Consider the following 13631-nt stretch of genomic DNA (forward strand, 5'->3'; position numbering starts at 1 on the left):
TATGCATGTAAATATAATCACATGTGAGTTCTAGTATAATATATTTGTCAAATGAATACCCGTTTGTCATCTGCATTTCTTCTTGGTGTAGCAATTTTAATGGCCAGTAGTGTATGTAGAGACAAAATTACTGTTCATAATTTGGTATTGTTTGTAACAAACCTGCACCTCTCCCCCATGATGCTCCGACCTCGAACTCAGAAGCCTGCGCCAGTTGAGCTAGTCATAACAGGTGATAAAAGGAAGGAGGACGTGAGGTGTTGATCAGGACTGCTCCCGTTGCCTAACGGTGCGTTCCCGCCATTTTTATGTCACTTGATGATTACAGAGTTACATTATGACTGTGAATACAAGTTGGACAATTTTATGGGTGATTCCATTGAGTGATCTTTGTCAGTTGCCAGTGCTTCTCGGCGGAGACGGAGTAGAGGTGCCTAGGAGGCCAAGTGGGTAATCTGACACCGAATGTGTGACCTGACACTTGGTCTGATAAGATCGTTATGTCGTCCAGAATTGGCTTTGGTAACCTACTCCTCGCTCGCCGGATGTGGAGCAGGCAGTGTTGCAAAGTATAGCATAGTTTGAATCAGAAACGACGGCGATAAAATTTAGGTTCGTTCTGCGTACAGCGTCACAACACTCTAAGCAAAGATGGCCTCAACTTTAGCACCCATCCTTACGAGTGATCTGAAATCCAGACTGCAGCGACGCTTCAGAATGGCGCTACGGTCGCAGCTTCGAATCCTGCCTCGGGCGTGGATGTGTGTGATGTCCTTAGGTTAGTTAGGTTTAAGTAGTTCTAAGTTCTAGGGGACTGATGACCTCAGAAGTTAAGTCCCATAGTGCTCAGAGCCAGCCCGCTTCAGAATGGGGTGGAGAGCGTGTGTCCTTAAGTTTTATTGCCTCGGTGGAGACCCAGTGAAGTGACTGCACCAGCAAAAAGTACTTCCTGGAGCCGTGTTTACCGTCGAGTCTGCGCTGATCTTTCCTGCAATTTTTTGAAGCAGTTGGTCGGAGGAGGCACCCTGGCTCCTAGGATGGCCATTGTCCAGTGGCGCCACTCAGGCACTCCTGAAAAGAGAGACCCTCCTAGGTCACCCCCTGTGGCAGCACGTTTGCGAAGCAAGTTTAAACGAAATGGGTATTTTCTTCAACGATTTAAACTATCTTTGGAATTCCTTATACACCGCTGAAAAGAATTAGCGGAACTTGACTTTGGGCGTCTGTCATACTCCATTGAGCAATAATTGTGGACTGGTTATGTTATCAAATTACAATATATCTTTATCTTTCACAGATTAAGTACACAACAAACCATCTTAGTTCCTGTACGTAACAAAAAATTAAACCTCTGATGAGTGTCGAAAATGAAGTGGAATCATTCATCCGATCATTCTTGGTGCTTTTCACTGGACTAGGAGAGCTTCACACACGTATATACCGTCCGTGAACATTTTTCACCTCGTGACGCCTACGTTGCATGCCCCGTGTAAATCTGCAGAGGTCGCTCTGTGGCAGACGTTTCCATACCTCAGAGTTGTCGGTGCGTCTGTGGTGGAGTAGGACGGTCACGAAAACGTCTGTCAAATATGTCCCCCACACGCTCGATGTCGTTTAGGTCGGGACTCACCGCTGGTAATTCCGTTCCTTCAACGTCCAGACTTGGCACGATAATCCTGGTGACGCCTGCCACACGAGCCCTGGCATTAGAGGGAGTTCAAAACCACCAACGCTTGCGGTAGCCACGACGTGAGCCAAAAGGATCTGCCGCCTGCCTGGCGGTAAGGCGACCGTGGACAAGGTCCGTGCAGCTGTCAACACTTGTGCCTCCCCGCACCACGACAGAACCTCGGCCGAATCTGTTGATTTCCTGGACGTTCTTTGGCAGCCTCTGCTCATCACGGCGGCTCCATACACGAACACGGCTGTCACCTTGCGTCACACATAATCTGGACTTGTCGCTAGAGACGCAGCTGGCAGTTGATACGGGAAAGGCAGAACTAAAGGCGAGCTGCGGGATGTGTCAAGCGGGATACTCGAACAGGACGCCTGGGTCGTAGGGTCCTCCCTCGTAACCTGTTTGTAGCAGTCTGATAGGACATAGCGGCCCCAATCGCCCTTTCTGAGATCGTCTAGCAGTGCTCTGACGGTAACCGTACGACGCCGCAACACGCAGAGACGCCCAGATATCGGTCTTCACGTGGGGCTGTAATGCATCGGCAGCCTTGACGAACTCGCCTTGCGTACTGACCCGTCCCCCTGTAGTGTGTTCACAGCCCTGTGGACGGCAGACGGAGAGACATTGGCATCTGCAGCAACACGACGGAAAGTCCACCCTTCTTTGATGAAAGAAACTTCCCTTGCAACTTGCACTGCATGAAGACGTCGCACTGACTGTGACTGGTTGAATAAAACGTCCACCATCGACAACTGCCATCTGAGTATCTCATTACAGAACATTGGGGCACCGGTGCTCGCTTTCTCCTCACAAGGGAAAGTCCCAGCCAACCCCCTCAGACACTGTGGTAAGTGGACAGCCCTCAAAAACTGAACACAGATCAAGCATGAAAACAGGAAGAGGATGTATTGAACTGTGAAACAAAAGCAAAACAGAAGCAGAGAACGGTCCAAGGATAAGAAGTGCAATATAGAGCAGCACGAAAGAGGAATGGCGTCGTGGTTAAGTGGCCAACTAGGCGAGCTGTGTTGAAACCTCCATCGTCCCAATGCTGTTCGCTGTATTCACCACCGTGTCTGTGTCGTGGTGTAATGTCCATTTGCAACAGCGAGGTGAATGAAAGGGACCTACAACGACAGTTGATTCCCCACAACTACTCTGTTAGCAGCCGAAAGGAAGTGGCTTTCGAGTGGGAACCGCGAACGTTTGATGACATGGTGACAAGTCAACCGAATCTTCCACCGGAAAACACGTCTGCTGTGTCATACGCGCCGTTAGTGACAGTACATTAGACTAGATTCAGTTTTCGTTCCATAGGCCCAAAAAATAAGATGATTCTCGTGGATGTGGAACATGTCAGAAAATATAACATAAAGACATAAAACATTTGAATACAACACATACTAGGAGATTGTAGAAATAGGTGAATATGATGCGATAAACTGGAACAGCTAATATTTACAGAATTAACAGGCTGTCAGAATGAAACTTTGTTATGTTCTATTAATAAATTTATCATACAAAAAGTACCTAATCTTGACTGTTGTGACCGAATGTTGTGAGAATTGAAATCTAACAGACGCTTTCACTTAAGCTCGCTTAGCAGTCTCTGTTAAGATATTCAGCTGTAGAGTAGAAGGAGTTGCCTATCAAAACAGTCTTTCAAACTCTGTTTAAGGATACAGGGTACTTTTTCGGCTCAGTACTATGTAAAAATCAACACTTATTTCTTTCACGCATTGTTTATAACGTATATGTTTTACAGCTTTTTTTGATATCAGGTAATGCAGCACACTTTATAAACAAATTAGAAGTAATTAGAATATTTTTGAACCAGCTTTAAGTCATTAAAAAAATTACAAAGAAATTGATGCAATTTTTTTCCAGAATGCTTCCTCAAATTGAGATACCATTTAATCCAATGTCACACATTTGAAGGAGACCAACTTTTTACCAGATTGCTGAGGTACTAGACCTATTTAATTCCACATCTTATGCATGGGGGCTGAATTAAAAAAATACAATAAAAGTAATTTTAGTAGCTGTGTGTCCGGTTACGATGTCTCGTAACCGGTTGGCCCTGACTAGTATTAGTACGCAATCTTACTCCATAAAATAACAATAAAGAATGAATGGAAATTTCCGTTAACACAATTGATTAATTAAGTCCGGTTACGATGTCTCGTAACCGGTTGGCCCTGACTAGTATTAGTACGCAATCTGACTCCATAAAATAACAATAAAGAATGAATGGAAATTTCCGTTAACACAATTGATTAATTAAGTCCCCCGCAACTATAAAAGCTACGAAACAACAAAGCACAAGTGTAACTGTTCTGTGAGTGGTAGTGTGGTTCAACGTGCATGTATCTGGCACGGTTCTTCCTCAATAAGACAAGAAATTTTAAACACCATTTACAAGGAACTAATTGAAAAACCACAAATACTATAATTGCTCATAGAAACCAGAATTACAAGTCTAATACATGAACACGAGCCAGTTGCTTTGTTGACTAAACCTGTGACCAAGAGGCATTATTACTAACGAGATTTGAAATAAACAAAAAATTTGTTACCTCCATATATATTGACGAAAAATACTCTGTGATCATTGCAACATCATCCATATATACATTACACCAACCGTACAGCATCTACTCTCTCGCCCAACAGAACAATAACTGCACACGACATGGTCTCAACTAGTACTGCTCTCGACATCCTCTCAACAAGCACTGCCCACGCCAACCTCTGAACTACAGCTGCTCTCGACATTCTCTGAACACCTACTGCCCACGCCAACCTCTGAACTACAGCTGCTCGCGACATTCTCTGAACAACTACTGCCCACGGCAACCTCTGAACTACAACTGAAACGTCCCCTTAGAAAAATTATACAGGACTGTGCTTAACCTGACACACAATATTTTTAGCGCAACGCAATCTGACTTTCAAAAAATCCCTACGAAAGAATGGCCCTGACTAACATTAACCTATGCGTTTCACAAATCGCTTACCTCACAAAAATCTTGGTTACTCGAACTACTGCAATACAGCATGCGCCACTACTGCCAGCTAAATAAAAGATTCAAACTACGGAAGGCACTAACTACTGATAGGCATAGTTAGCAAATGAAAGATTTTAATAGAGAACAAACAATGTATTTACCTTAATAGTCATAATATATATAGCAGTTCATGACAAATTACAAAACTCCGCCACCTCTCTCCCCACATCCACCATTGCTGGCGGCCCACCTCCAACTGCGCAACGCTACGCGCTGTTCGCATCCAGCTGCCTAACAGTACAATGGCGAGTATTACAACAATGCAAAGCAGCCACAGATTGCACACAGCACAGCCAGTGATTTTCATACAGAGGTGGCGTTACCAATAAGAAAACCTAAACAGCCTACTTACACAACTGCAGCAGTGGAGGCGGCGCAATAATACTCTATGGCGCAATCTCTGGCGCCGTGACTCAATGTAGCCACCTTTCATATGCCCCTCCTCCACGGGCTAGAATTTGATGGTATTTTTGCCAGCATTGGTGGTGAAAATACCAAAAAATTCGTCCAAAAAAATACAGACAAAATTTAGAGATAATATTAATAAGTAAATATCACATAACTAAATATATTTTGGCTTTGCAATGACCGTTGAATAACGTAATATATAAAATACAGTAAGGAATACAAATGCTTGCATACATGTGATTTTTCATAGTAGTTTACACAAGTATCATTTGTTAAACAATGTGGTTAAACAATTCAATCAATAGCGTCAGCAATGACGAATAGGTGCAGGTAAGAGTCTCATAACATTTCATAAACAGTAAATACACAAAAAAATCAGTTTATACAAATATTCACATAAAATCTTTTCAATAGTTCAATAAGCAAGTAGCACTCCTCAGAGTAGTTGACAGTTCCAACAGTAGCACCCAGCAATGGTCAACAGGTGCAAATAGCAGTCTCATAACATTTCATCAGCAGTATTTAAACAGCTCCAACAATGGCACCCAGCAATGGCGAGCAGGCGCAGACACCAACAAGTGACATCATTTCAGTAGAAGCAGTTCCAACAGTGGCACCCAGCGATGTTGAGCAGGTGCAGACAGCAACAAGTGACATCATTTCAGTAGAAGCAGTTCCATCGGTGGCACCTAGTAATGTTGAGCAGGTGCAGACACCAACAAGTGACATCATTTCAGTAGAAGCAGTTCCAACAGTGGCACCCAGTAATGTTAAACAGGTGCAGACAGTAACAAGTGACATCATTTCAGTAGAAGCAGTTCCATCAGTGGCACCCAGCAATGTTGAGCAGATGCAGACACCAAGTGACATCATCAGTAGTAGCAGTTCCATCAGTGGCACCCAGCAATGTTGAACAGGTGCAGACAGCAACAAGTAACATTATTTCAGTAGAAGCAGTTCCATCAGTGGCACCCAGCAATGTTGAGCAGGTGCAGACACCAACAAGTAACATTATCTCAGTAGAAGCAGTTCCATCAGTGGCACCCAGCAATGGTGAACAAGTGCAGGTAACAGTCCATAATATTCACCATCACTAATTAGGCAGTTCATCAGAGTTCATCAGCAGAAATTAAACACTTCCAAGTGGCACCCATCAATGTTGAACAAGTGCAGGTAACACTCCATAATATTCACTATCACTAATTAGACAGTTCATCAGAGTTCATCAGCAGAAATTAAACATTTCCAAGTGGTACCCATCAATTTTAATACGTGTAAACACGAACAACAGTTTAAATGCACACACAATTGCTTTTACAAATTATTATCAATGCTTTTACACTAAACATACAAATTATAATAAACACACAAATGATACAAGATATTTGTCATATTAAATATTACAAATACACAAATATCAGTAAGCCTATAATATTTATGGGTGTCAGTGCAAGCCACAACACACAAGTAAAATAATATTTAGGACATAGGTCGGTACCAATTATTTGGGATTAGGAAAGGAAAACACACAAAACACACTCATTTATCTTTCATCCACATTTAAGTACTACTGTGTAATTAAATAGTGTTAACTGTGTAAATGCAATTCTGTCAAAATTTGATGTTCAACATGTGTATCAAGTAGTAGTGGCACAGTGTATAACAGCCAATAATAGTTAGTCAATGTCATAGTCATCATGTCAAGACCAATGTTTGCCAAGCCAAATCAAAATGTACGGTTGCTGAACAACTGTCAGTGTGCCAAGATATGCAAATATTTCCTCTCCCAAAAAAAAACTGCTTATTGATTTAACAATGTGTGTGTGTAGACAATCTTCCTTCCACTTGAGTGTTCTAGTCTGCCATCTTCATCCTCCTTGTTCCACATAAACCAACAAAAAAAATATGCTCCTCACTTACTTTACCTCTTATCCACAAAAACTCCAATAATCATCAGCATCACATAATCTTAATACTTCAATAATACCTCTTACGTCGATACATATAAACCTTATCATCAATATCATTTACCTTACCTCTTGTCCACAAAAACTCCAATAATCATCAACGTCACACAAACTCAATACCTCAATAATACCTCTTCAATACGTCGATACATATAAACCTTATCACCAATACCATTTCACTTCCATAACAACTCTTTCCTCTAGTCAGTCTCCTCGAACAAGTACAGATAAAATACTAGTGCACACTTCAATTCATCATCCCATACAATCCGAAGACACAATGTTCACACACAACCTCTGTGTAATCCACCTGACCCAAATCTTCTGCTCATTATCACCTCTAACAGCCTTTAGTTTGAATAACTTTCAGTAAGTAAGTACGAGTAGGGAATGTGAATGACCGTAATATTTCACAGTGTGTACACCACTTCAAGAATCATGGCAAAACAGAAGCAAACATGTGGAGTATTTCTTGTGTCAAGTGTCACTTGCTATTTCAATTGCTCACGAAGAATGCAGTGTAATAATTGTCAACGGTGTAAACCTAGTGTTGGTATTTCATGTCGTTAGCTTCCTTTCTATTAGCATAAATTTACACAGCTTCCATAAAACCTCCAGCTCATGTGACTTCAATGAAGTTTCTTTCACCAATGTCGTTTGAAGAATTATAGCAGTTCATTTTCTTATCTTAAAATATAAAGCAGAGAGCATAAGCAAAACATGCAATAGCGAGTAAATATACCAGTAGAGAACAGAATGTCAACAAGTGGATGTAGCACAATCCCTACAACGAGGCTCTGCCAAGCGAACAATCTGTAATTAATACCATAATGTGACCTAAACTCCATCTTTTTACACAGTATATCAACATTTCTATATACCAAATTAAAGAGTAGTTATGACAACAAAACAGAAATGTGTAAATATGCAATCCATACGCAAAGCAGCAAGTATATATCTTACATAATAAACAGGTCATTAGCATCATATCAGCATAAGCAAATAAACGTTCATATGTAATCTTAATAAGTAAACATGAAGCCGCAAGCAGATAAATCACAAAGTATAACTTACATACATAACCATATCAGCATGACTAATCAGGTGACAATTATAATTTAAATAAATAAGCATAGCAGGCACATAATAAAAAAAAATGACATCAATGAAAAAGCAGTGCAGCCAAGCGATGCATAGTATACATAAGTAACAACCCTGTTCATTAATCAATCATTGTCAAAATCAGTAAACACAAAGTATAAATCACGTAATCGCGAGCAGCAAATTACGTCTTAAGTACGTACCTAAGTGGAAATATGTTACCTGAAAAATAAACTCAATTAATAGTTACCTTTTTAGTTTATTACTTTCTTCTTCGAAATTACATTCTTCCTGAAATTTTCTCGATAGCAAGTCCTCTTAACGTCGGGCACACACAGAATTTACCTGAAGTTCTTAAATATTTTATACAACTGTATCCTGAAAAAAACTGAATGATAATAACATAATTTATCAAGTCACTATAGCTTTATACTGAATTTATTCGGAGAAATTAGACTGTGTATCTGTTTACGGCTATCAGTGCATTCGCACTGAGCGCTCGATCAGCTGTAGGTACGCGTGACGTAGGAAGTAATTGTTAGCGGTCAACGACTGCCTTGTGCGGCGCGCAGACTTTACTGTTGCTTTGAGTATGTGCCGCCGCCAGAACACGACGCGGTATCCTTGTATTCTCTGCATATTTACGTATAACTGTTAATTTCTCAAAAGTATGTCATTCCACAAAAATTTTAACCTTCGACATATGATGTATTCCCTTAGAGCGTCGTGATTTAAGAGTTTCTATTTCGACAGTGTTATCATGAATAATTTTGCGAACTCTATATGGACCGTTATAAAGCAGAAAAAATTGGCGACACAAGCCTTTTCCTTTGTGAGACAAACGATGAGACTTAATTAACACCTTTTGACCAACTGACAAGGTTTTTAAACGACCAGGACGTTTAGCTGATTTCTCTCTTCTAGCAGCCGCAGATGCAATATTTTGTAGAGCCAGGTTGACAACTTCAGAATGCCGCAGTTTCCGTGTAGGCGGAAAAGGAACGATTTCAGAAATGCGATTTGTCGGTGCTCTATTTTTTAATATCAATACAGGCGATAAAGAAGTTGAATCATTAGGGAGTTCATTAGAATGTTTTGAAAAATGTGAAGATACTGATCCCACGTTCTGTAATTCTGATGACAATAAAGACGACACAATTTATTGATTTCCTTCATCCATCGCTCTGAAGCGTTAGATTGAGGGTGAAAAAGTGAAATGAAAATTGGTTCAATCATACGACGCCGTAGAGTAAGAAGCCAAATTTTAGAGTGAAACTGTGAGCCATTATCTGATATAATCTTATCAACATGACCCACTTCATTAAGAAAATGTTTGATGAAAGCCTTAGATACTGAACGAGCTGTTGCTTTGCGTAAAGGTGTAAAACACACATATTTTTATATCAGTTCCACTGCTACCAAAATGTACGCAAAACCATTAGTAGAACGAACCACTGGACCGAACAAATCGACTGCAGCCATCTCCTTTAATTTCGCTGGAATGATAGGAAACAACGGTGTTCTGTGAGAAATTGTTTGCGGCTTAGCCTTTTGACATAATTTGCATTTGGCAAGAACAAATCGAATACGTTTTTCCGTGTTACTGAAGTAACAATTTTCTCGTAATTTATGAAAGCATTTTCTGGGGCCAAAGTGTGCATAACTGAAATGTGTATACCAAATCAATTTATTAACCCACTCATCAGAAATGCAAACTAACCAAACAGAGTTGTCAACCGATTTTCGTTTAAAAAGAATATCATTGCGAACTAAATAATACTGTCTAATCGCTACGCTTTCCTTTCTGCTCCAGTTCTCCTTGATGTCCTTCCCGATTGGATCCTTGTTTTGCTCCTTAGCGATGTCCTGGAGCGAAGACGAAATAAAATTTTCAAACGCAACACCTTGAATATACATCAAACAATAATTGTTTTCTTTGCAGTCCTCCTCAGCACTTTGTTTCAAACCCATAGGTGCACCTGATAAAGCATCAGCAATAATATTTGAAGAACCCTGTATGTAAACAATACTAAAATCAAATTCCTGTAGATACAGCGCCCATCGTGACAATCTTCCATGTGTTACTTTTGTTGACATAAGAAATTCCAGAGCTCGATGATCGGTGTAAACCTTAGTATGTCTGCCATACAAAAAGATGCGAAATTTTGTGAAAGCCCAAACAATAGCCAAAGCTTCAAGTTCCGTAACCGAATAATTCTTTTCTCATTTAGAGAGAACACGACTTCCAAATGCAATAGTTTTCTGTACTACAACGCCGTTTTCTTCTATCTCTTGAAATAAGTGTGCACCTAGGCCTTTGTATGATGAGTCCGTCGCCAAATAAAAATCTTTAGATAAATCTGGATGTGAAAGAAGTGGAGCAGCAACTAAAGCATCACGAAGTTGTTCAAATTCCGATTGAGCTTCCTCATCCCAACACCAATTAGAATTCTTTCCAGATAGTTCACATAAACGAGGTGTGGCCAAATTGTCCAATCTAACAAAGCGTCTAAGAAAATTACAGACACCAAGGAAACTACGAACATCACGTTTTGTGGTAGGAACAGCATAATTACGAATAGCGTCTCGTTTCTCTGGATCAGGAATAATACCTTCTGTAGAAATAATATGACCAAGAAATTTCACCTGAGAACGACCAAATTCAGATTTTTCCAAGTTCACTGTAATGCCAACTCTTGCAAAAATACGTAATAATGAATCCAAAATTTTCCAGGAACGTTTAGCAATAAGAATATCGTCAACATATGAAGTAATATTGTCACGAAGGTAAACGGGTAAAATTTCGTTTAAACTACGAATGAATGCTGCAGAAGATATAGTAAGTCCAAATGGCAATTTCCGAAATCACTTTTGGGTAAAATAGTCATATCCGGTTATTCTTTACTGACTCCTTTTCTAGATAGATTGATAGTTGAAGAGTTGTTTTGATAGATACAAAGAATAGTAAAAGAGTAGGCAGCAGTGCAGAAAACTAAAAGGGAAATAGCACCACTACAGCTCGGGGCCCTGTGCACGCTACGGCACATATTCACTTAGTGTAGTGAATCCCCTGGGGACTTAAATAGCCACACATACATTCCAGTTTGTGACTTAATGGCCAATCTGGTGGAACTGCGTACATAAATTGATCTAACCATGAACGTGGATGTATGTCATTATTAGAATTGCGAAAGATCTTAAATTTCCGAACAGTTAAAAAGTGTTTATAGTCAAAGTTTTCGCCTCATGGCGACAAAGACCTACCGCATCTGTCCCAGTCCGAATGTTGATTATTGTCAAGTTCGGGCGCCTGGCGCTCTCTTGCTGCATCTCATAAATGAAATAAATTATTTTCTTCAAAACCCGCTGCTATCTGTGATTCTAAATTTCTTCTACTGTCTTTTCCTACGATTTCGCTTTCAATTTGTTCGACTTGCCTTCGTAACGCCTCAAATTCCCTTTTAACGCGTTCATTAAAATTTCCCTGATTTTCAACATGTTTATTTATGTTCTGGTAATCTTCGGTTTCTGCAAACGGCAATGGAGCTGTATCACCTGAATCTCTGTCCCCATTTAAACTAAGACTTGTCAATTTATCTGAAATCTCCTCAACTCTTTCCGATAAGCCACCTATTTGTTCTTTCTGTTTATTTACGTCTTCTGTAAGTGTCGCGACTCAGGTTTCAGTATTGACACATTTAGTAGTTAACTGTTCATACTGTTGTGTTAGGTTATTTATTCTGTCATTTGGTACGGATCCCTCGATTCTTTCTAATATTTCTTTCTTATTGTGTGCGCGTTGTAAATTAAACTCTGAAAATTTTTTAACTACCACGCGATCTCTTTTTTCCTGTTCCCTATCCGGTTCCTTTTGTCTAATTTCTATTGAAATTAGTCTATTGTTGTGAGCATTCAAAATCGGTTTTACTTCTTCTCTAATTTCTTTTTTTAATTCATCTTTCATTTTTTGAAACATGTCCCTATTCATGAGTCTAACTGTGTGTCCATTGTTCCCATCTCAGTTTTAATTGTTCCTATTTGTGAATCTAACCATGTTGCCAATGTTCCCATATCAGTTTCTAACCGTAATCCCAAATTTAATATTGCACTCATCAACTGCTCCATATTAACTGGTTCGAAATTCTTTTCGCCCCTAACATTTCCCGTAAAACTAACTTCCTTCAGCATAGCCATAAAGCTATCTGTGTTCGATACTATTCCAGAATCTCGTATTGTGAGTTCGCCATTTCGTCATTCTGACTGTCCATCATTTTTGCCTTTTTCATCAATCACGTAATCATTTACAAAACATACAAAACTCGTCACTATACGAAAATTACACACAATATAGCACTTTATCACCAACAATACCATCCACACGAAAGGCTTCCCGACAAACACGCCTAACGAACAATTAAAACCTTCACAATTGCACAAAATTGTCAAACCCGTATACGACTCATCAAAAATTAAATTCCACAAAAATACCATCAGAAGAATGACAAGACAACTACAAATGTTCAATTACAAAATCTATATGTGCAATATAGACTACAATTACTAAACTACAAATCACTACAACAATACTACTGTCTGCTATTTTTACTGTCAAAAGAATTCCAAGGGACGATCCTGGTAGGGTCGCCACATGCATGGGGACTTAATTAAAAAAATAAAAGTAATTTTAGTAACTGTGTGTCTGGTTACGATGTCTCGTAACCGGTTGGCCCTGACTAGTATTAGTACGCAATCTGACTCCATAAAATAATAATACAGAATGAAAGGAAATTTCCGTTAACACAATTGATTAATTAAGTCCCCTGCAACTATAAAAGCTATGAAACAACAAAGCACAAGTGTAACTGTTCTGTGTGTGGTAGTGTGGTTCAACATACATGTATCTGGCACAGTTCTTCCTCAATAAGACAAGAAATTTTAAACACCATTTACAAGGAACTAATTGAAAAACCACAAATACTATGATTGCTCATAGAAACCAGAATTACAAGTCTAATACATGAACACGAGCCAGATGCTTTGTTGACTGAACCTGTGACCAAGAGCCATTATTATTAACGAGATTTGAAATTAAACAAAATTTTTGTTACCTCCATATATATTGACGAAAAATACTCTGTGATCATTGCAACATCATCCATATATACATTACACCAACAGAACAGCATCTACTCTCTCGCCCAACAGAACAGTAACTGCACACGACATGGTCTCAACTAGTACTGTTCTCGACATCCTCAGCAAGCACTGTCCACGGCAACCTCTTAACTACAACTGCTCTCGACATTCTCTGAACACCTACTGCCCACGCCAACCTCTGAACTACAGCTGCTCTCGACATTCTCTGAACAACTACTACCCACGGCAACCTCTGAACTACAACTGCCGCAG

Source organism: Schistocerca piceifrons, chromosome 7 (genome assembly GCF_021461385.2).
Source record: "Schistocerca piceifrons isolate TAMUIC-IGC-003096 chromosome 7, iqSchPice1.1, whole genome shotgun sequence".
NCBI lineage: Eukaryota > Metazoa > Arthropoda > Insecta > Orthoptera > Acrididae > Schistocerca > Schistocerca piceifrons.